Raw genomic sequence first — 24,215 nt, forward strand, 5'->3', positions numbered from 1 at the left:
ACTTACATTGGATTTCGTGTTTCGGGACGACCCCGACTTTTCCCTATAATCGGACGATCTGGCTCGACCCGACTTTTGGAAAAGTTGGGTTTCACGAAACGAAACGCGACCCTAAAAAACCAAAAGTCGCTCAACTCTATTTGTAAGGGATCCACAAGAATTCAAAGATAAAAAAGCCTACCAACTTTCCACCAATGAAAATTCACCTAGGAATTTGTAGACTGACATATCCTCAATGGACACTGAACTATCTGATTCTGAAACGTCACAAAACCTCTAAAGGCAGACAGAGAGGATGGGGAAATTTAGGAGGGCAACTGGATGAAAGGCCCGGGAGTTTGCGTTTTTACTTTCTATAGAACTGACCAAATCCCAATTGACCCCCCCCACATAAGGGACAAATCAGAAACCTCTCAGCAAGAACTCTGAACGACTTAGAGACTCAGGTCTTAAAGGGAATCTGTCATCCTATTTTTCGTCTATCAGTTGCAGCCACCGCAATCAGGGGCTTAGCTTCAGCATTCTGTAATGCTGTAGATATACCCCCAATGTACCCTGAAAGAGAAGAAAAAGGAGTTAGATTATACTCACCCGGGGTGTTCCGGGTCCGGAGGGAGTCGCGGTCCGGACCGGCACCTCCCATTCTGCAGCGATGATGTCCTCTTCATTCCTGGCCATCGCGGCTCTGGTGCAGGCGCACTGCTGTGCCCTGTTGAGGACCTCTTCCGGCGCCTGCGCACTGCACAGGACAGAGCAGTGCTCCTGCGCCGGAGCAGCTACGGCCAGGAATGAAGAGGACGTCATAGCTGCAAAATGGGAGCTGCCAGAGCGGACCGCAACTCCCTCCGGACCCGAACCGGACCCAGAACGCCCCTGGGTGAGTATAATCTAACACCTTTTTCTTCTCTTTCAGGGTACATCGGGGGCTTATCTACAGCATTACAGGATGCTGTAGATAAGCCCCTGATGGCGGTGGCCACAGCTGATAGGCGAAAAATAGGGTGACATTCCCTTTAAACAAGGGTCTAAATTTTATACCAACTTCAGATTTTCCGGTCTTTGAGAGTAAAGATCTTCATTTATTTACAAGATAACTGAAGTAGCACAAACACTTCATAAGGGAAGACAAATGCCTTTGTCAAGATATGAATATTCCTGATTCATTACTGCCGGACATGAGACTATTGTATGGCCTGTTCGATTCTATTCCAGAACACACAGGTGATGGCCCTTTTACCAAACACAAAGCCAAGAGTCAAAAGATGCCCCGTCTTATGATATCAATCCCCAATAGATGTGTTTATTGAATTAGTGTCAATTAGTGAATTAATGTGATTTTTTGGATTTTATTTTTGATATTCTATCTCTCAATGTTAAAATTAACTTACCCTTAAAATTATAGACTGTTCATGTTTTTGTCATTGGGCAAACTTACAAAATCAGCAAGGGATCAAATTATTTCCTTCACTGTATGCAAACTGGTCCATGATCCCTGGGATGTAGTAAACAGGTCCGACACCATAGTAAGAGAAACCTGTCTATATCGTGATGCTTGCACCACCATGCTTCACTGTCTGCAGAGTGTACTGTGGCTGAATGCAGAGTTTGGGGGTCGTCTGATGAATTGTCTGCAGCTCTTGGACCCAAAAAGAACAATTTTACTTTCATCAGTCCACAAAATGTTTCTCTATTTCTCTTTAGTCCAGTTGGTGTGTTCTTTTGCAAATTGTATCCGCTTCAGTACGTCTTTTTTTTAACAGTGGAACTTTGTGGGCTAAGAGATTAGCATCACACAGGCGTCTTCTAACTGTCACAGTACTCACAGGTAACTCTTGAGAATGTCTTTGATCATTTGATCACTGGCTGAGCCTTTGCCATTCTGGCTATTCTTCCATCCATTTGAATGTTAGTCTTCCGTTTTCTTCCACCTCTCTCTGGTTTGGCTTTCCATTTTCAAGCACTGGAGATCATTGTAGCTGAACAGCTGATCATTGTCTGCACTTCTTTATAAGTTTTACCCTCTCCAATCAACTCTTTAATCACAGTACGCTGTTCTTCTGAATAATGTCTCGAACGACCCATATTTCTCAGGCTTTCAAGGAGAGATGCATGTACAACATGTCCTGGCTTCTTTTCCAAACAATTTTATTAACATTTTATAACAGAGCATACATAAATGCAATATCATGAGGCATTCATGACACATGAAAGAAAGAATAAAAAAACAAAACCAGACTATAAATAATAATAAGAAGAACTCATGGAAACATTTCCAGCCAGCGAGACCATTTCTTTATAAAGAAAGGAAGACAGCCTTTCATCAAAGCCAATTTTTGCTCATATGCCTTATGTAAAGTCAGCTTTGCAATGATATCGAGTGAAGAGGGCACTTGAGTGGATTTCCAATAAAACGCAATTTCATTTTTAGAAACCAAAAGGAAATGAATAACCAATTTCCTAACAGAAGGATTCAAACGACTTGCATCCAACGAGAGCAGGGGGAACTGAGGAGTCAGTGAAAAATCTGATTGATTTAAAATATGAGAAATGAGAGGAGATGTCGTCCCAAAAATGCCGAAGACGTGGACAAAACCAAAATAAATGGGAAAGGCTACCATGATGCCCACAATCCCTCCAACAGAGGAGGTGAAAGGATTGATAAAAGCTAGACGAGATGGCGAGTAATACCATCTCGATATGATTTTAAAGTAGGACTCATGGAGAGCCATAGACATGGTAGCAGAATAGGTTAGAGACATGGTCAGTTCCCAAACCTCTGGAGTAACAGAAAAATTCAAAACCGATTCCCATTTTTTCATATATGGGGATTTTATAAATGCAGAATCGTTGTTGAACCACTGGTAGATATAACGAGTGGATCAAAAAATATTATGGCCTGAGTTGTGTAAAATATTGATCGCTGGCTCCGATAGCGGAGGGCAGCGAGTCACCAGTGGAGACAAAAATTCTTTCAACATAGTAAAGTGTAGAAAAGCAGAGGAGGGAACCCCAAACCTTTTCTTAAGATGAGAAAAAGATACAAATTTATGACCATCAAAGATGTCATTTAATTTAAAAATACCCCAGTCAGCCCAAGTAGAATGCAAATCGAATGAATAAACAGAGGCCAGAAAAGAGAGAGGAAGCCTCAACAGGAGTTGAATCCTAGAAAAACCACTCTTAAATTTAAAAAACTTCCTCCAAGCCACAATAGCAGCCATAAAAATTGGATGATTAGACTGAGATAAATGCTTAGATGTCAATAGATTCAAAATAAGAGAACAAGGAGGGGAATTTTTATTAAAATAAAATTCCAAGTCCGCCCATGAAGGTATATGGCCAGTTGACCACCAACATAGACTCTTCTTAATAAGATTAGAGTAATAATAAGCTGAGATGTTATACAGTCCCATACCTCCAACATGTCCTTTCTTCACCCTTAAATAAGGGCCACCTGATTCACACCTGTTTCTTCACAGAATGACTGAACTCAATGATTGATCTCCACATTGCTATTATTGTGAACACAGCCCCTCTCAATTATTCTAATACACAGACTCAAACCAGCAGATCACGAATGCGGAGTCTGGTGGTTTTCTTAGAATCTTCTGCACCAACTGGTAAATTGTTTGACATGCGGTAATATAATTTATACCAAAACTAGTGACTAATCTGGTTAGTCTTATTGCACTGCTATTATTTTGAACACTACTGTAATAACTTTTTAGACATCCAACTAGAAGTACTTAACGATGGCTAAATACAGACCTATTCAGTCAACTCTCTTATCAACTCACACAGGATCAACGATTTGGACCATCCCAGTTGGCCAATTTCTGAGGATGAATGCTCAGAAACTCTCCAATGTGGCTAAATTATATTAATTCTGCAAAGATGGGTGCGCCAAAATTCCTCCAGAACATTGTAAAAGACTCATTGCCAGTTATCGCAAACACATGTGATAAAATTGATAAGGCATTACCCCATTTATAGGTTTTTTTTTTCATGTTTTGGGGCTTTTACACAATAAAAACTATTTTACATAAAAAAAATAATTATTTTTGCATCTCATTATTCTGAGAGCTATAACTTTTTATTTTTTTTGCTGATGGAGCTTATGGTGGCTTATTTTTTGCAGTACAAGCTGACATTTTCAGCGGCACTATGTTTATTTATATCCATCTTTTTGTTCACGTGTTATTCCACTTTTTGTTCAGCGGTATGATGATAAAGCATTGTTTTTTGCCTCGTTTTTTCTTTTTTCTTTTAAGTGTTCACTGGAGGGGTTAACTAGTGGAACAATTTTACAGAGTGGGACGTTCCAGACATGGTGACACAAAATATATGTACTTTTAAATGAACTACAGTAAAAACAATTACTGAGCGCCCGCAACTAAATTACGCTAATCGTAATTCTATACAGTAGAAAAAAACTGAATTACTACAAGATTTTTCTACTAAAATTCTGATACTACAATTACTAAATGGACATCAGTAAAAAAGAATAACCGAGTGCCTGCAACTATCTGACACTAATTTTGATTCTATATATTAACAGAAAAAAACTGATTTGTCCAGAAAAATTCCGATTCTACAATCACTAAACAGACATTAAGAAAAAAAAAGTTACTGAGCGCCTGTCACTATCTGATGCTGATTGTAGTTATATTTTAGTAAAAAAAAATAAACGAAATACTGCAAGATATTTTTTACTGTGGATAACTTATCCCTAATCTAGCTCTATCAACTAATCTAAACTATTATTTTTATTTTAAATCGAAAACAGAAAGATCAATCCCACGATAAAGGCCCCATGTGGAATATTATCCACCACAATTATAACCTGTAAAGAGATCAGAGGAAACAGGGATAAGGAGATATTTAAATGATATAAAAAAAATATGGTCACAGGAGGGGAGGAGTCAGGGGTCACATGATCAAGAGCCTCCGTGTATGTAGGACTCTGCTGTGCTGGTTGTCATGGTGCTGGATGACGGTAAGTTTATGTTTGGGGTCAGGAGGGGTTTACAGTGTGGATTTAGCAGAGCCATGTTTGTGTATACAAGATGTACGGAGTGGAGTCGCGTGTGTAATGAAGTGTGTGGAATAGAGCCGTGTGTGTATGAGGTGAGCGGAGCCGTGTGTGTACGAAGCGAAGCCGCATGTGTACGAAGTGTATGGAGCGCAGTCATGTGTGTACAAGGTGAGCAGAGCCATGTGTGTACGAAGTGGAGCTGTGTGTGTACGAGGTGTACAGAGTAGAGCAGAATGTGTACGAGTGTATGGAGCGCAGCCGTGTGTGTACGAGGTGAGCGGAGAGGAGCCGTGTGTGCACAAAGTGTATGGAGCTGAGCCGCAGTGTATAAGGTGGACATAGAAGAGCCGCGTGTGTACAGAGCAGAGTCACGTGTGTACGGGGTATACGGAGCGGAAATGTGCATGTATTTTGGCATGGGGGGACCCCATTTGAAAGTTTGCACCAGGGCCCATAACTTTGCAATTACGCCACTGGCAGCAAGGCTGGTGTACTGTATATATGGAGCTAAGTACAATGAATATTATGGTCACATGTATCTTAGATTTTAGATAAGTGCATGACAAAATGTATAATTACAGCAGTCATATTTTGGAGGACACATCTCAAAGTGATGGCATGTCTGTCTAAATAAAAGCTTCCAAAGCATAAAGTAGTAGCAAAGTAGCTGTAAAGTTGTTAACGTAAATCAATAGCCGTCACGGGGCAGTAGGGGGAAAGCAGGAGACGTGGAACCTGGACCCCTAAACTGCCCCTCAGGCTAAGGGGGTGCCCTGACTCTCCTTAACTTGGGGGTACACTTGATAGTAGTGAGGCCCAAGTCCCCAACCTGTCCCTATCTCCTGTTTAGTCCTGAGCACAAACCCCCAACCCCCTCCTCAGGAGGTGAGACAGGGAAAACGTGTACTGCACCAATTAACAAACAAGGAACGATACGACAGACACCTAAGGGTAAAATAAACTAAAAAACAAGACTTAGATTCTCTCTGCTGCTTATGCTCCGAGCAGCAGAGTAAGGCACCAGAACAAGGGGATAGCTGGAGCTCCACTGCAACACAGCCTGCTCCTGAGTCCAGCTTGGTTAGTCTCCAAATGAATAATATCACCAACAGTGAGTTGCAGCACCTGATGACCTTTATAGGAAGGAGGGAGTGGTCACACCTGCTGACTGACTAAACTTGTAGTAACACCAGCGGCCACCGGGGGCAAACACCCATATTAACCCCCGAGGGCCAGAAAGGAAAAAAGTTTATATAAGAGAGTCCAGACTCTGACACAGATCCAAAAAATGGATCGTGACAGTAAGAGGCTTGAAGGCTGCTTGCATGTAACACCTACAACATTGCAGACAGAATCACTGCCTTACAGATCATATATCAATTGCAATGTGATGTTAAAAGTACATAGCAAGCACATGACATGCTTATTTAATGCGAGTTTGGACAGATTTGAGACCGTCTGGGCCTCATGGGACTTTTTTAGGGCCCAAACAACAGTTAGGAGCATGTTGGTGTTTGAACAGGTTTTTTTCTTCTTTTCCCTATGTGTATATCTCGTGTTATTTAGCATTGTGGTTTTATAAGAATTGTAATAGTTGCATGGGGATTGAGCCATTTTAACTTAGCATCATTTTGCACAGGGCTGTGGAGTCAGTAAGCCAAACCTCCGACTCTGACTCCTCAATTTCCTTGACACCGTCTCAAACTCCGACTCCCACTCCGACTCCGACTCCCTCATACCAGGGCTATGGAGTTGGTAAGCCAAACCTCCGACTCCAACAATGTCACGATCAGGGGGTGTGACCTTTGGCCGCGCACAGTTATCACATGCGCAGGGGGGCTTATCTTAGTTATCCCGCCGCTGCCAACAATGTGATGAAAACAGCAAGCTTGTCTTACCCTAACAATTTACCGCAGGGGGGGTTTATTTAGGTTTTCCCACCGTTGCCACATCGTATCACAATTTATGTATATACCACTTTTCAGTTCCACTTTGGAATTTGCAGTTCTCCGGTGCCCCCTTACACTCAGGTCAGTCAGGGAATTACACCTAGGATAATTAGTCGCCGGATGGGCTACTTGATGTGCACTGGCTATTAGGCCGCTGCAGGGAGGGAATTATAACTAGTACTGGCCGCAGCCTGATAAATCAGCTTATAAAACCCTTTCCATCACTGCCAGCTGGCCCACCTGGCAGTGGGGGGATTCCACTGTTTTGGTACATCAGGGGCTTTCCAAACGTGACATGGTGTCCGATCTCAATTCCAGCCAAAAAAGTCAAATGACACTGCTTCCCTTCCGAGCCCTGCCATGCGCCCAAATAGTGGTTTACCCCCACACATGGGGTATCAGCGTACTCAGGACAAATTGCACAATAACTTTTAGGGTCCTGTTACCCTTGGGAAAAATATTTAATAAAGTAATTATTTCTTGATATCATTTAAATATCTCCTTATCTCTGTCTCCTCTGATGTATTGTCATGGCATAATTGTGATGGATAATATTCCACATTGTGCCTTTATTATGGGCTTGATCTGTTTTCAGTTTATTATATTGCTTTATGGAATTTAATAGGAGTAAATACTGTCTATAGGAGGACTCTTTAGATTGTTATTATTTTTATTTGATTTGAGACATATTGATAGGGAATTTAGATTGTGAGCCCCATTGGGGACAGTGATGATAATGTGTGCAAAACTGTAAAGCGCTGCGGAATATGTTAGCGCTAAATAAAAATAAAGATTATTATTATTATTGCAGCACGCACCTATGTGGTGCACAGGGAAAAAAATGGACAATAAAAGAAAAGGCTCAAGCCAAAGGAGGGTACAGACGCTATTCAGTGATGAGTGTCACTGATCAGCGGCTCAGTGACTGCAGGATGCACACACAGAGGTGGTGTTTAGGGGGAGGGAGAAAACAATGGACAAGGAAAAGAAAAGCTCTGGTTTTAAGCAGGCATATACGCTCATCACTGATCAGTACTGCAGGATGCACGCACAGAGGTGGTGCAAAGGGGAAAAGGGAAAAATGGAGTTTTACTACATGGGGTATTGCTTTAGGCCGGAGTCACACTGGCGAGGAATACGGGCGAGTGAGAGGTGCTAAAAGCACGCATTAGACACGGACAAATGATTTTCTATGAGGTCACTCGCACCAGGCGTATATTTCTCATCCGTATCCTACGCTCCGTGCCAATCGCAGCATGCTGCGATTGTCAGCGTACTACGCCCGTAGTACGCCAATGCAAGTCTATGGGTGCGCAAAAAATACGGATTACACACGGACCACACGTGTGACCTGCGAGCAATACGCAGGTCTTTTGGCTGGTGACAGGAAATGGGCCAATCCATCATCAGGAAGCCTAGACATGCAAATTAGCTCAAAAAGCGCTCCAGACATCCAGGAAGTACGCTTCCACGGTATACAGTAGCAGCATGGCGTCCACATACATTAATGTTGAGATGCTAATTGTCCTGGTGCAGGAGCGTCCCGAAATATGGGACCCACGCGATGCAAATTATGCTAACCGGACAAGAAAGGAGGCGTCATGGAGGCGCATCTGTCGCCAGATGTACCATGACTTTGGTGACCGACCACGTGATGAGCAGCATAAAATTCGTAAGTGCAACGCTAAACATCATTAACCTTAGCGTGCAAAAAAAAAGGAATCTAGAATCAGCACCCCCCTTCCTGTGCATGTACTTTTAGCCTCATGAGGCCGTTACATTTGGATGTGACACGTGGCTTCACACAGCCATAATTTGGGGTTAGGCCACAAGCTCCACATCCTCCTAGCCAAACAAATTATTTTAAGTGTAGCTAATGAGACCCTGTGTATCTGCCCAATTACATATGCCACCATGGGTAGAACGCACACCCCAGAAGGCCCCATGCCTAGACTACTGTTAGAAAATGTGACCTCTCAAATATGTGAATTTGACAATATTTCCTGTCACATTGCAGTGGAAGATGTGATGAAACGCTGGCGAAGCATCCGGGACCAGTTCCGCCGGGAACGCCAGCAGCGGTCCAGGAGTGGGGATGCTGGATATGTAAAAAGGAAGTACATATACTATGACCGGCTGTCCTTCCTCGCCCCAATTCTGGATCTGAGACCGTAAGTAGATACCTCACACCACATTACACAAATACATTACACAAATACTTTACAGGGACAAAAATATTGATGTATTTTTGCCTCTGTTCTATTTCATAACAGAACTCAATCCAACCTTACGGATCGAGAAACGGCCTCAGAGGCAGAGCCCATTATAGATCCTGTAGGGGATGAGGTGGCTGGCCTATCTTCTCCCCCTACAAAAAGGATGGCTGAAGATGAGGCATCACAGGACAACACAATGGCTGGCCTACACACAACACCACCAGGACGGTCTGCTGCTGCCACATCACCCATCCTGGAAGAGCCGGGCAACTTGAGCAGCAGCCCAACTGCCCAGATCAGGTCCTTCCCACAGGCTGCTCTTACATCACGGCGAACAAGAAGAAGGCGCCAGGTCACTATTCAAGAGAGCAGGACCAATGTGGACACAGGGGTGCTCAATTATTTGTCTAGAGTAACTACAGATGATGGGGAGGAGGCCTATGCACGTAGCCTCACCCTTTATCTCCGTGCCCTTAGCCGTGAGGTCCGGCTCCGTATTAGGGGATGTATTCAGATCCTGCTTGATGCAAGCACCCCCCCCAATACCCCATATGAGGTTTTTGAATTTCTGGAGAGGTGGCAGCTCTCACCACAAAATCTAATGCGCATGAGACCATCCACACAGATGCTTGCTCAAGCAGGGTCCGAACAGCCCCTAATATGTGTGCCAACACCTCAACTCCTTCCTCCCCCTACCCAACCTTCTATTCCGCAGCCCCAAATGTCAGCCTCAAGCCAACCCCACCAATATGGCCACTTGTACCCACCCAGTGTTGGAGGCTGGTCCCAACCTGGTTGGGGACGATCTGGCTATCTTGGTGGGTATGTGCCACGTGCCTACCACAGCCAACAAGAAGCCCCTCACCATCATCATTACTCTGGCCAGTATCCCCAACAGTCCCAGGAGGCAGGACAATTCCAGCATCATGGGCAACAGTATGGCCCCACACAGGGCGATGTTGGCCACAGTGTCCAGCAGCACCCACAGGCTGTTCTTCCACGTTCCCCTTCCCCAACCTATGAGGATTTATGATTCTGATGGCGGGAGATGTCCAGTGCGTTTTAACTGGTGCTCCAAATAGAAAGGAAAAAACAGGTGTTCTCCATCACCAACATTTTGAACATAATTTAACATTCACATTTTTAAACAATGTTTTCCAAACATATGAAACAATCCATCATGACAGGCAACGCTACCTCACGCCTTTCAGACAGATATTACATGTGTGTACAAAAGAGAATATTTCAACGCGCTATACTGTAAAATGAGAGGATGAAAATACACTACTCACTTGCTAATGCCTAGGAAAGGCATGCTGGCTTTAGTGAAGTAGTCACCTTTTTTGCTAGCAATCTCTAGAAAAAAAATTCAAGGCGACCAGCATTCAGAATGTCACGCTCTCTCTATGTCTTAACAAGTGAGTTTTGTATTTTCATCCTTTCCAGTATAGCATGGTTAGATATTCTCTGCTCTACAGACAGGTAATATCTGTCTGAAAGCTGTGAGGTAGCCTTGCCTGTCATGGTGGAATCTTTCTATGATTGGAAAACATTATGAGGAAATGTGAGTGTTATCTTGTAGCCTTTATTTTGGTGATGGAGCTCACCTTTTGTTGGCAAATGTAGTTTAATCTTGTCATGCAGCAATGTTGTTATTGCCTAATCTTTTTTTGTGTTTTGTTATGTAATGTTACTTTTAAAAAAAGTTAAAGAAGTCACAAAGGGTCATTTTGCCCATTGCCAAAATGTTCTTATGGCAATATTATGTTTGCCTTTAAGCAAACCAAAAAAAAAAAGGCAAAACTAAAAATTTATCTACTCTAGTTAACGTCTCTGTGTGATTTTTCACAATCCCTCACAACATACTAACTGACACAAACCAATGCAATGAAACACTCATAGAATCATAAGGGCTTGAGTAATATATATTTAGACACAATTAAAGAAACAAATTATAACATAGACACAGCATGCTCTTGCCAAGAAGTTGCCCCCTCAGGTGAGATAAAGTAATTAGTGAAAATATCACGCACTTTTAGGCCAGAGAGCGGTCTACGTTGAGGGTTCATAGGTGGTCTCACCCTGCGCACATTGTCCGGCCTACGCACAACACCATCAGAGGAGGAACAATCATGTATCCTGGTGAAGTTATGCAGAACAACACAGGCTTTCACAACTTCATTCACATTTTGCTCACTCAACTGAATGGCAGACTGGAGTACCCGCCATTTGGCACAAAGAATCCCAAAGGAACACTCCACCAGTCGCCTAGCACATGATAGGCGCAAGTTAAAAATTCTGTGCCTGTGGTCAAGGTTGCGTCGGGGATATGGCCTTATGACATTGCACGATAACTGAAAGGCCTCATCTGCCACAAGGACATAAGGGACTGATTCTTCGGGGAGCCTGGTAGCTGGCGTGGTGGTGGTAGATCCAACTGGTTGGTGCGTAGCCGCCGAGCCATTATGGAATTATTGAAGACTCTAGAGTCTCCCGTCCTTCCATAGGCCCCAATGTCAACAATTATAAACTTGTATTGAGGGTCTACCAGAGCCAACAATACAACAGAAAAGTATTGTTTATAATTGAAGAATTGGGAGCCAGAGTTCGGCGGCTTACGCACCTTGATATGTTTGCCATCCAGGGCCCCAATACAATTTGGAAACTGGCAGTCCTCCTCAAAGTCCCTTGATATCCTTAACCAGTCTTCCATCCTGGGCTCGGGCATGACCACTTGATGGAGTCTTGTCCAGATTTCTGTACATGTAGACCTCACTATGCCTGAAATGGTTGACTTTCCAATGAGAAACTCATGGTGGAGGGCGGCATAAGACAGACCAGTGGACAGGAAGCTGTAGAACAACAGAAATTGTTAAGTTTAGAATGCCTAAAGTAAAAAAAAATCAGTTACATGCCGACCAAACTTGGTAGGAATTGAGAGAGAATAACACACACATATTTCGTGGCACAATGACTAAGTGATATGCAGGACATATTAGATCTAACATTCTGGTGTGTAAGTTGAAACATATTTGGAGTAAGATGAGGGCATTAAACTTTGTCCAAGAAGGCCAAAAAACATAATTTTGCACACACATTATGAACATAGAGAATGTGGTTGTGTAGTACATACCGTATTGTGAGTAGAAGTCGCTCCTCTGCAGATATGGCTTTGCGCATCCTTGTGTCCTGAAAGGTGATCCCAGGGCGCACTGTCTCCAAGAGTCGATCAAATGTGGAAATGCTCATGCGACAGTACTGGTAAAATTTCTCCGGATGCTCCCGCAGAGAAGAATAGAGGCAGTGAAAATGACTTCTTGTGAGTCGTTGCCTCAAAAGTGGATGTACCCAAATGCGTCTCCTCCTCCGCGGATCCACTATCACTGGGTATGGTTGCCCAAAGCGCCGTGACAAAAGCCAGGTAAAGAGAACCTGCTCAGTTGTATTGAATCTCAGACCCTCTGCCATGCTGCACAAAGAACACCAACACACCTCGTGAAAGCAAGGTGACAAATGGACAGAATGGAGGCAGCCACCTGTTTCTGAGTGTATAAATATGGTGCAGGCTAATGATTTAAATTGTTTGCAGGCCTCAAAACCGTTAAATATCCATTTAGCAAGTCCGCGAGAAAATCTCGCCATACGGATTGCATACGGATGCCACACGGATTACGTACGGATGCAGACATACGCAAAATACGCGACCTCACCTTGCTTACGGATGGCCTACGGAGCACTATTTAGGGGTCGTTCATCCGTATTACGCATGTAAACTACGGACCGTATTTTGCTCAGGTTAGTGTGACTCCAGCCTTACTTGTGAAGCTGTCCTTCGGTATATTACTAAATTTGTCATTATTCCACATTTGTTTTATTTTAATTGTATAGGATTAACTGAAACTTTTCAAACTATATTTAAAGTCTGACCTCTCTTTCCTGCAAGTGTGATAATTACTAACAACCTTTTTTAACATGTTCTATTTGGAAAGAACTAAATGCCTTCCTTCCAGTGGCTTTCCCTTCACTCTTAGTAAATAACAACCCAATGTGCATCTGCAGCCCGTACATGAGTAATATGCATATACTAAGATGTGTTTTATCATTTTGGAGCTGCCTGTAATATATATATATACAGTATATATTAATTATTATTCCTGCGAGGCATGACATTATGTTTTTGGCATTAAATGCAGGTTGTGTTAGGCAAGGAAAAATTAATAATCAGATCTATTCAGTTGTAAAGGGCATTTCAAAACACTTCTATGAAAGCAAAATTGCCACCACCCACACAGTCATTTTGCAATGATATAGCAGTATGAACTGTAAAAAAATCCAGCAGAGAACTATTCTGTAAATTACCTAACCAATTAAAGAAATTATGAATGCTGTTAAATGCTAATTATTTTAGGCTACATTTTTTATATTTTTTTTCTGTTTTTCCCTTTATTCACGACCAGAGTTCCACACTGAACGAATGAGCCCATTGATACGTTAAAACAAAAATCATTGCTTTAAACCAGGCCATTCAAACAAATCTATAACCTTGGACAGCAAGCAAGGATGATCACTAGAGAATAGTGAGTCAGACAAAGTTTGAATGTTCTCATGTTTTTTTTCCCTGGAAAATTCGAATTTATTGTCTAATTCAGATACAGTAGAACAGATGCCAGCTGCACCATATCTGTTAGGGCTGGCACAACGCACCAAATAATATAAAGATGGTAATATGGTGCGTTTGCAGCTCGGGGTTCATCATGCAGAGATGTTAACTGCTGCTCGGTAATGGCGGACACAAAATGTCGGTATCGCACTGTATGCACATGGGTTAAATGCCACCTGGTGTGTAGTTGCAACGAGCTCCGTTACTTCACAGAGTCGTGGAACCGCAGAGCACAGATACTGTACCTTGGTAAATGTCACGGGGCACAGCTGAATCAGCGCTTGTGTTAGGTCTCAAGACTCAGCCCCAAGGATGCAGGGTAAGAGCCTCTCTAGACCCACTAAGCGCACGGCATCGCACCTGCGATGCCTGGACGAATTCGGACTAAAGAATTTGGCGCACTGAGTGCGCACAGCATCGCACTGGCGAACACCACTACTTGGCACTGATGCGAGGCGCTGACTCTGCCTCCTACCTGCACTAACAGCCTAGGCACTAGCTGGCAGGGCTGCACAACACATGCATACCAAGGGTAAGGGTATCATAATGAGTCAGTCACCAGAGACATTCGTATGTGCATACAACACACACACCACATGGTCTTATACTAGCACACGGCAGTGCGATCCTTTTATAACCACAGCCTTCCAGGACTTTGCTGAAGGCCCAATGCGAGCTGCTTGAGGACCTGAGCATGTGACCTGCGACCACCAATGAGCGGTCGTCTTACGGCATGCTGAGATGGAGAAAAGCAGGACTTTTAGTCCCAGGAGCATCTGCTCGCTGCTGACTAATGCTGGTTGCTATAGCTGAACCTGGGGCGGCAGCAGCAACCAAATGCATAGCATTAGCCTGAGCAAGACGCTGGGACCAACATCTCTGCTGAGCAGGATCCTCTCTGGCTGAAGAAGAATGGGAAACCGCAGAGGACATGGCTTGAGATTCCCCCTGTGCAACGGTGGGATCTCGAAAACATTATCACTGATCAAACATGATGTGGCACTACTGTTGGCATCTTTATTAGCAATAGAATTTCTGTATTTTTCAGAGGCTATCACACTCATCTTCAGTGTTGCAGCTGTACAACATATTACTGTTTGTAGTATTTGTCCTTTGTTTTAGGCTTTACGCCTCCTGTCTTAAAATCACTCTAAGGGTATGTGCACACGCTGCGGCTTCTGCTGTGGATCCGCAGCGGATTTGGCCCTGCGGATCCGCAGCAGTTTCTGCTGCGTTGTACAGTACCTTAATTTTCTATGCAAAATGAAAATCGCAGTGCAGATGCTGCGGAATTTTCCGCGTGGATTTGCTGCGGTTTCAAATCCACAGAAAGAATTGACATGTCAATTCTTTCTGCGGATTCCACTGCGGTTTGCCATCTGCTCCATTGTAGAGATGATAAACCGCAGGGCAAACCTGCAGGCTAATCCGCAGATAAACCGCATGTCTTCTGACCTGCGGATTTACCTACGGATTTTACTAAATCCACGTGGAAAAATCCGCAGAGCATTCCACAGCGTGTGCACGCACCCTAAAAGGGCTGCTGCATTCCCTAGACTTTTATACTAGCACACAATTTTTGTTGAGTTAGATCTGACACTTGTTTTTGACTAACTTTTAGTTTCTGAATCCAAAAATGACCCCAGTTTTTCTCTATCACAACGTTTTAAGCTTTTTAAGCCCTTTGTCCACAAAACCAAAAAAATGTACAAAGGAAAATAATCCAAATAATAACCTGAATATATTGTTTATTTAAAGCTATTTTGTTCATACATAGGAGTCATACAAGTCAAATTGTGTGCAAGTAGTAAAGTTAGGTATGTCAAGGGAAAAATTTAAGTTTATAGCCTTTCCTGGAGTGTTCTGTGGACAATCTTGCTTCAGCAATAGTCAACCAGCATAAGTAAATCCCATCTATCCTGATACTATCCCTTCATGACCTTAAAATGTGGGTGGAATCATTCACCTTGCTCTTCACTGACTTAGAGAATGCACCTTGTTGTTTATGTTGCTGCCAGGCATTTTGTAGCCCTCCAAGAGTTTCTGGACAATTTCTGTGTATTTGCTTCCTTGTGTATTTCCAAGAAAGTCCTTGACATGGTCTGCTAATCATAACAAAGCTTTCTTTTGAAGTTCTGACATTATCCCATGAAATGTTCATCTTTGATGAGCTGCCAAATCTGTGGACCACCAAACACGTAGGCCTTTATTTTTTCAAATGACAAGTTAGGAAATGCTAAATGAGGTACTTGAAAAAGTCTCCTTGAGTTGCCAAAGCTTTAATAATTGCTGCATGAGACCCAGTTTCAAGTGTAGAGTTGGGAGTATAATGTTTGTTGTGTCAAGAAGTGGCTCACCAGGTTTGAGGTTAGATCTTGCAGGTCAATTCCTCTCCACCCAATGCATCTCACAAGCCCTGCTATCCCACATGCACAGAAAACAAGACTACTTGGTGTGTCCACGTTGCTGACCAAGAAGTAAGCATACTGTTCTGTCCAGCCATATAATTGCTGTCTAGAAAGTTTAGTCATATTTTTAATGTCTCCGCTATTACAGACATTATATATTTTGTGTGTATTAATCTTTCCTATATTTTATATTGTAAGGTAACAGCATCATCTGCTGGCGGTTTAATGTATACATTTTAGTTTAATTTGCAATGTATTATAGGATGTTCCTAGGGCATTGTGGGATTGTTCCTGTAGCATTGTGGTCTTATTATGACACTGTGAAGGGAACAGCAGCCATCGTTCCTCCATGCGTCTGAGGAGAAACCTCACCATTCGTTTTCTTCATGCTTCTTAAACAGTCTGCTCTAAGCATAGTTGGTAAGTACTATCTATGTGTTACAGTCCTGTGTTTATAAATATATTTGCTGTAATAAGCAGGTAATCATCAGTTTGTATTACCTCATGTTACCTGAATATTACCTCATATTACTGTGTATTGCAGACTATCTGTATTTTATGCACTGTACAGTGAAATATTCTGAAATGCTCCTGTTAATGCATCCTATAGTTTCACCCTTTCCTGATACATCTACAATCAATAAAAGAAGGTTACAACTTACAGCCTCTTTTTCTTTAAGAAGACAGGGGGTTTAGCTACATGTCTCACTACACAAGACCTTTTTATAAAGGTCAATGATGATGTAATAAAATATTTGAACAATTAAAAATATATACAAAAACCATGAGAAAACAATCTATATTACACATTGTAAAAAATACTGTAATAAAATCCTATTTTGTACCAACGCTGGAGGGCGAGAACCAAACTATATATCTCTCATATATTTTAAAGTTACGAACATATTCACATTTGACTGGACAACTGGCTAAAAAATCTAATATAAAAAGCTCAAGTGTGTGTATGTATGTATGTATGTATGAATGTGTGTGTGTATGTCCGGGATTGGCATCCACACCGTCACAGCTGCAGCCACAAAATTTGGCCCAGTCACACGTCTGGACCCCGAGAGTGTCCTAAGCTATGTTGTGAAGCAAAATTTTAACCCCGCGCATTCCAATTCACCAAACAATTTTGCCCCTATCTACATAATGGGGAAAAAGTGTGTGTGTATCAAGCCCCGCCCCTCATTATGATGTCATAATGGTTGCCATGGTGACACTGATGTCATCATAGGTTGCAAGCTCCGCCGCTCATTATGATGTCATAATGGTTTACTATGGGATGGAGGATGTGTGATGGGTATATGGGCACTGGACTATGGGATGGAGGATATGTATGATGGGTATATGGGCACGGGACTATGGGATGGCGAATTTGTATGATGGGTATATGGGCATGGGACTATGGGATGGAGAATATGTATGATGGGTATATGGGCATGGGACTATGGGATGGAGGATGTGTGATCGTATATGGGCACTCGACTATGGGATGGAGGATATGTATGATGGGTATATGGGCACGGGCCTATGGGATGGTGGATATGTATGATGGGTATATGGGAATGGGACTATGGGATGGAGGATAATTATAATTTGTTATAACTAACCACAGTTAGTTACTATGCCCGGGCAGCGCCGGGCTCTTCAGCTAGTTATATATAAAACAGAGAATCATATTATATTTTTAATTTATTCACACTAACTCTCAATGGCCTAAATGAGTGTATTGAAAATACAACTGATGAATAGTTCATTTAAATATTTATCCATCAAAGATTACTGTTGGTTTTATACATAATTTTTTTAGCCACTTTTCAGGTCAAATGTGGATGTGTTCTTAATTGAACAATACGTGAAAGGTGTATAAATATATCATCTGGTTTGCCACTTTCAGTGTGGACACAAAATAGGAAGAATTTTGGCCCACTTGTCTTTTTGATCATTGTCCTGCTGCATAACCAAAGTGCATTTCAGTTTGAAGTCACAAACAGATGGCCGGACATTCTCCTTTGGGATTTTTTGTAGACAGCAGAATTCATGGTTCCATTTACCAGAGCAAGTCGTCCAGGTCCTGAAGCAGCAAAACAGACCCAGACCATTACACTACCACCACCAGATTTTATTGTTGATATGATGTTCCTTTTCTAAAATGCTGGGTCCCAGATGTAATGGGACATACACTTTCCAAAAAATTCAAATTTTATCTCGCCAGTCCATATAGCATTCTCCAAAAGTCTTCAGGATCATCAAGATGTTTTCTGGTAAAACTGAGACAAGCTTTTATGTTCTTATTGCTCAGCATTTTGTGATTACTTGTGTTATCTTTGTCTAATATTTCAATTTGTTTGCTGATCTGAAACAATTAAGTGAGACATACAGGCAAAAGAATAGGAAATCAGGAAAGGGGCAAACACTTTTTCACACAACTGTATCTAGGCTTACTCAAGATCAATCTTACTACAGAGAGTTCATCCATCAAGTCGTCATGACTCGAGATAGAGATGAAGATTGTTAAGGAAAAAATGGTTTGTAAGTGAGTCTATAATTGTATGTTCTTTCTTTAATACTAAAAACCTGAGGATGGTGCAAATGCTGAAAGATTAGATTTTTCATCCAATACATATTTTTTCAATTTATATTGATAAAGCTTGTGCCTGACTGCTTGTTAGAAACAATTGACTTTCGCTATTCTTTCAGCTCCACAAGACTCCAATGGCAGTGATTGGTGGAGGTTTAAAGCTTTATGGAGCAGTAACTTGTACTTGCTGCCAGGTGCAATTATCCCAGTTAAGTTTATGCTAGAGTTGTGCCTAACCTTGCACAACCATCAAAGGTTGGCACCTAGAGTTTATGTCACAATCAATCTGCCTCAGATGATATTGAACAAGGAAGGTCCACTTACCTCCTTTCTGTTTTTGCTTATTTGTCCTCCTGTGCATCTCATCCGCAGACTGAGCTTTTTAAAATAACCATGATTGTTCTATAAATATTAATATAGAATTATTGCATTATACAGTATAAGTAATGGAAAGCAGGTTCAAATCCGCAAAAAAAGGACTAAAAAAAGTTAAAAAAAATAAAAGATATAACATTTTGAATCATTACCTTTTCCCCCCATTAAAAATTAAAAAAGTAAAAATATTTGGTATTGCCATATTAAAAAAGTCCAATATATCAAAATATAATTATTGAAACCATTTATTAAATGGCGAAAACAAAAAAAAAATGAAACAAAAAATTGGCACTATTCGGTCGCACTTCCCTCTAAAATATAATAAAAATGATCAGAACAACATGTGTACCCCAAAATGGTATAAATAAAAATGTCGACTCATCATGCAAAAGACAAATCCCAACTTAACTCCACAGATGGAAAAATGAAACAATCTCAGAAAATGGCATCAAAAAAGTTTTTTTTTGTTCACATTTCAGATCTTTTTTACACAACTAAAACAACAACCAGAAAAAATTAACAAGTTTGGTAACATCATAATTGTACTGACCTAGAAAATGATGTTGCCAAGTACAGTGCTGTGCAAATAAAATGGGACAAAGCATTTTTTTAAGTAAAATCGTAAGTTGGTTACCAGTCAGTGATTCAAACCAGTTTTAACTGCTTTGAACAGGCACTCACACCTGTTCAAAGCAGTTAAAACCGGTTTGAATCACTGACTGGTAACCATCTTATGATTTTACTTAAAAAAATGTTTTGTCCCAATTTATTTTCACAGCACTGTACTTGTTAATGCACAAAGAATGCAGTATAAACAAGACCAAAAATGCTATTGCGGAATTTTTCCTGAACTTCATTACATTATATGGTAAAATGTATTGTGTCATACAAAGCTACAACTCTTCCTGCAAAATTAAGCCCTCATACAGATTTAGATAGAAGAAGAAAATCTAGTGGGGCACTCACTTTTTGGCACTAGGTACATCATTCATTTGCAGTTCCACATAAAAACAGGGATTGTAGAGACAATCTGGGAAATGTTTTGCTTCCTCTGAGAGGATATATCACTACCTCCTTATATGCACAACTTTATTATTCAATCGTTTTAACATCAGTTGTACAGTTTTCCCAGTGTAAAAGTATTCAAAATTAGAGATAAACGGGAATCGCACCGGACAGCTAGTCTCTGATGCAAAATGCCGAACATGGACTCCTCCCGGAAATACATTGCAATGTTCAGAGTTACAGGCCAAGTCTGTAGCAGAGTGAAAATTTTCCAGCTCAAAAGTTCAGGTCCCCAATCTTTTAAATGTGGCTCGGGTGCTGGTTCAAGTTCGGGTAAACTTCTGGTACCCAAACAGACCTTTGCAATAAAATTTCAGTTGGGTACCAGAACCCGAACTTTCACAGATCCTCTCATCCCTATTCACAATCACATATCATTGCATACACCATGAACTGCGACCTACATGTCAAAGTCTGATGTATCTGACAAACAAAGCCAACCAAAGAAATTTGGTCACCCTGCTCAAGTAAATACAGCAATTACTAAACATCTAAAGTTCCCTTTCATTGCTCTTTGTTTCGAACCAGTTCATCTTATGCATGTGCTCCTTGAGTCGTTCTTTTATTACTATGTCCTTTACGTTTTTTACACTACCTAAAGTAAATAATAGTTTTCCTTCATTCCACCGGTGACCAAATCAGATTATTTCCAAAATACAATTATGGCTAAAAGTCTTGGCACCATGGCATCACTGAAATTGATCCAGAAAAGAAAGTATTTCTCCCATAAAATTATTGCAATTACACATGTTTTTGATATACACATTTACTCCCTTTGTATGTTGGAGCAACACAAAAGAAGCAAAAAAATTGGACATCATTTCACAAAATGGGATGGACAAAATCTTTGGCACCCTCAACGTAACCCCTTTCTGACATCGGGCGTAATAGTACGCCAATGTCAGACTCCCTCCCTTTGATGTGGGCTCCGACGAGGAGTACAAACCTTTCCGGCACATGTAATATGTTTTGAACAGCTGACATGTGCCCGGAAAGCCCACAGGTGGAATTGAGATCCACCCGCGGCTATTAACCAGTTAAATGCCGCTGTCAAACTTTGATAGCGGCATTTAACGTGCGCTTCCTGCAAATCGCAACGGAAATGCGCCCATCAGTGACCCCGTCACGTGATCACGGGTCACCAATAGATTGGCATGACAACCAGAAGTCTCCTGCAGAACTCTATGGTTGTTACTGCCGGTGGTCAGCGCTCTTAGCAAGTCAGCAATTTTGCTACATACAGGTGATCTGTTCATCGTTTGTATGTAGCAAAGCTGATTGAGTTATGGCAGCTTCTAGTCTCCCATGGAGACTACTGAAGCATGTCAAAAGTAAAAAAAAAGTTTTTAAAAATATGAAAAAATAAAAAAATATAAAAGTTCAAATTACCCCCCTTTTGTCCCATTCAAAATAAAACAATAAAAAAATCAAACATACACATATTAGGTGTCACCACATTCAGAATTGCTTGATCTATCATTATAGAAAAAGAATTAACCTGATCGCTAAATGGTGTAACAAGAAAAAAGGTAAAAACACCAGGATTACTTTTTTTGGTCGCCACAACATTGCATTAAAATGCAATAACGGGCGATCAAAAGATCGAATCTGTACCAAAACGGTATAACTAAAAACATCAGCTTGGCGCGCAAAAATTAAGCTCTCACCCATCCCGAGATCACGAAAAATAGAGATGCGATGGGTCTCAAAAAATGGCAGCAATCTCAATTATTAGGCTATGTGCACACATAGTTTTAGGTGCTGCGTATTTTTCCGCGCGGATTTGGAAACATCCGCAGGTAAATCCACAGGTCAAAAGACCTGCAGTTTACCTGCAGATTAGCCTGCGGTTTCACACCTCTACAATGGAGAAAGTGTGAAACCGCTGCGGATTCCGCACAAAGAATTGACATGCTGTGGATTTGAACCCGCAGCAAATCCGCGCGGAAAAATCCGCAGCATGTGCACAGCGTTTTTCGGTTTACCATTGAAAACAATGGTACTGTACAATGCAGCTAAATCTGCTGCGGACCCGCAGGGCCAGAAATGCTGCGGATGCGCAGCAGAATCCGCAACGTGTGCACATAGCCTAAGCTCTCTGAAAGGCTTCCTTTTCAATTTATTATTGATAACCTAAATTTATTAATCTTTCTTGTAATTGTCTGATAGGTGTTTCATCGCTGTCATTGATTTTTCTAAGACAAAAACTGTCCAAATGGTAAAAATTTCTTTACATGACCCAGATGATAACTATCACTATGGATGAGAGAGTTAAATTATATTGGTTTTCAAAAACAAAGCGACATCAGGAATAAATACTTTGACATCCAAAAAATCAATATGACCAACTTCAATTTTGCTTGTGAAAGATATTCATTTGATACTATTATTAAACTGAAACAATTCCGGCCAAGTACAAAAAATATTGATTCACAAGTAAATTCAATGGCTCTAATACTAGTTTCTCTATTCTCCAGTTTGCGTCTAAGGCCTCTTTCACACATCAGGTTTTCGCCGTCAGGCGCGATCCGGCGCTTTTGACAGAAACCGGATCCGGCGAAATGCAATGCCGGATCCGGTTTCCCCCCCATTGACTTGCATTTGCGCCGGATCGCGCCGGATGGCCATGCGTTTCATCCGGTTTTCGCCGGATCCGGCAATGTGTCGCAATGTGTCGCGATCCGGCGTCTGGAAAAAACGTCTACTGTAACGTTTTTTGTCTCCGGCGAAAAAGCCGGACACGCCGGATCCGGCGCGTCCGGCTTTTTCACACAATGAAAGCCTATGAGCGCCGCAATGCGCCGGATCCGGCAAAAGCCGGATCCGGCGGCCGGATCCGGTTTTTTGGTCTGAGCATGCTCAGTAGCTCTGCCCACAAGACATATATAAAAGCAAGACAGTGGGACCCACAGCCACACCCAACATGCCACCCAAGACAGCAACCAGGCGCAGGAGAAGGCAGGAGACATCTGCAGCAGCACCATCAGCACCACCCCAATTGGAGCAGCATGCTGAACAACGGGAGGGGAGTCCAGCAGCAGATGAGAGACGGTAATTATCAAATCACCCATTCCTCCAAACTAGGGCTATTGAATATCAAGATATTCATTGGCCCTTTGTTTCTCTTTATTCAACAGCCGCCCAATAGATGCAGCAGCAGCAGCAGCAGCAATGGCAGCAGCTGGAACACCACCCACAGGCATGGAGTGTGGCCACCAGGAAGACAGCACATCATCTTCTGGGAGCCCTCCCTCGCATCGTCAGCGTTTGACGGTAAGTTTTTATTTCCAAAATCCATCTTCTCTGTAATATATGTCTATTCATGGCCTTTTATTTCAAAACAGGAATCACAAGATGAAGAGGAGCTCCCAGAAGAAGAAGGAAGGGGTGGACAGACACCTGGAGTGGGCTCACAATTCGTAAGTTTTTTGCATCAAACGCAGAAACACAACATCACACTACACACAACACATAGAAAACAATGTTCTGCAGACCACACACAGCAAACAAATGCCTACATCCAAAGACATAACTTTTTTTGTTTTCTTCTCTAGTCTTCCCAATCTGGTGCTTGGCCAAGAGGTGCTCGCAGTGCCTCCCAGGGTCGTCGGCGACAGCAACGCGGCGGTTACCAGCGTGTAAGTATAAATATTTTTGCTTTGTTTTTTTGCACTTTTTATTTCATTTCTTTTGTGGAGGCTAATTATGTTATTTTTGTCTTTTTCTTTAACAGCCTTCACAGCGTGCTCCCGACTCTGACGTTGAGGATGGAGGGATTGATGTGGACCGCCTCATCGATCTCGTCAGAGAAAGGGAGCCGCTCTGGAATATGGCTGACCGCCGCCACGCTGACCTGATCGTTACCCGACGACTCTGGGAGGAAATCTGTTCGCTCCTTGTGGGCCGCTGGGAGGACCTCGATG

Source organism: Dendrobates tinctorius, unplaced genomic scaffold (assembly GCF_039654945.1).
Source record: "Dendrobates tinctorius isolate UK_male_01 unplaced genomic scaffold, ASM3965494v1 ptg000013l, whole genome shotgun sequence".
Taxonomy (NCBI): Eukaryota; Metazoa; Chordata; class Amphibia; order Anura; family Dendrobatidae; genus Dendrobates; species Dendrobates tinctorius.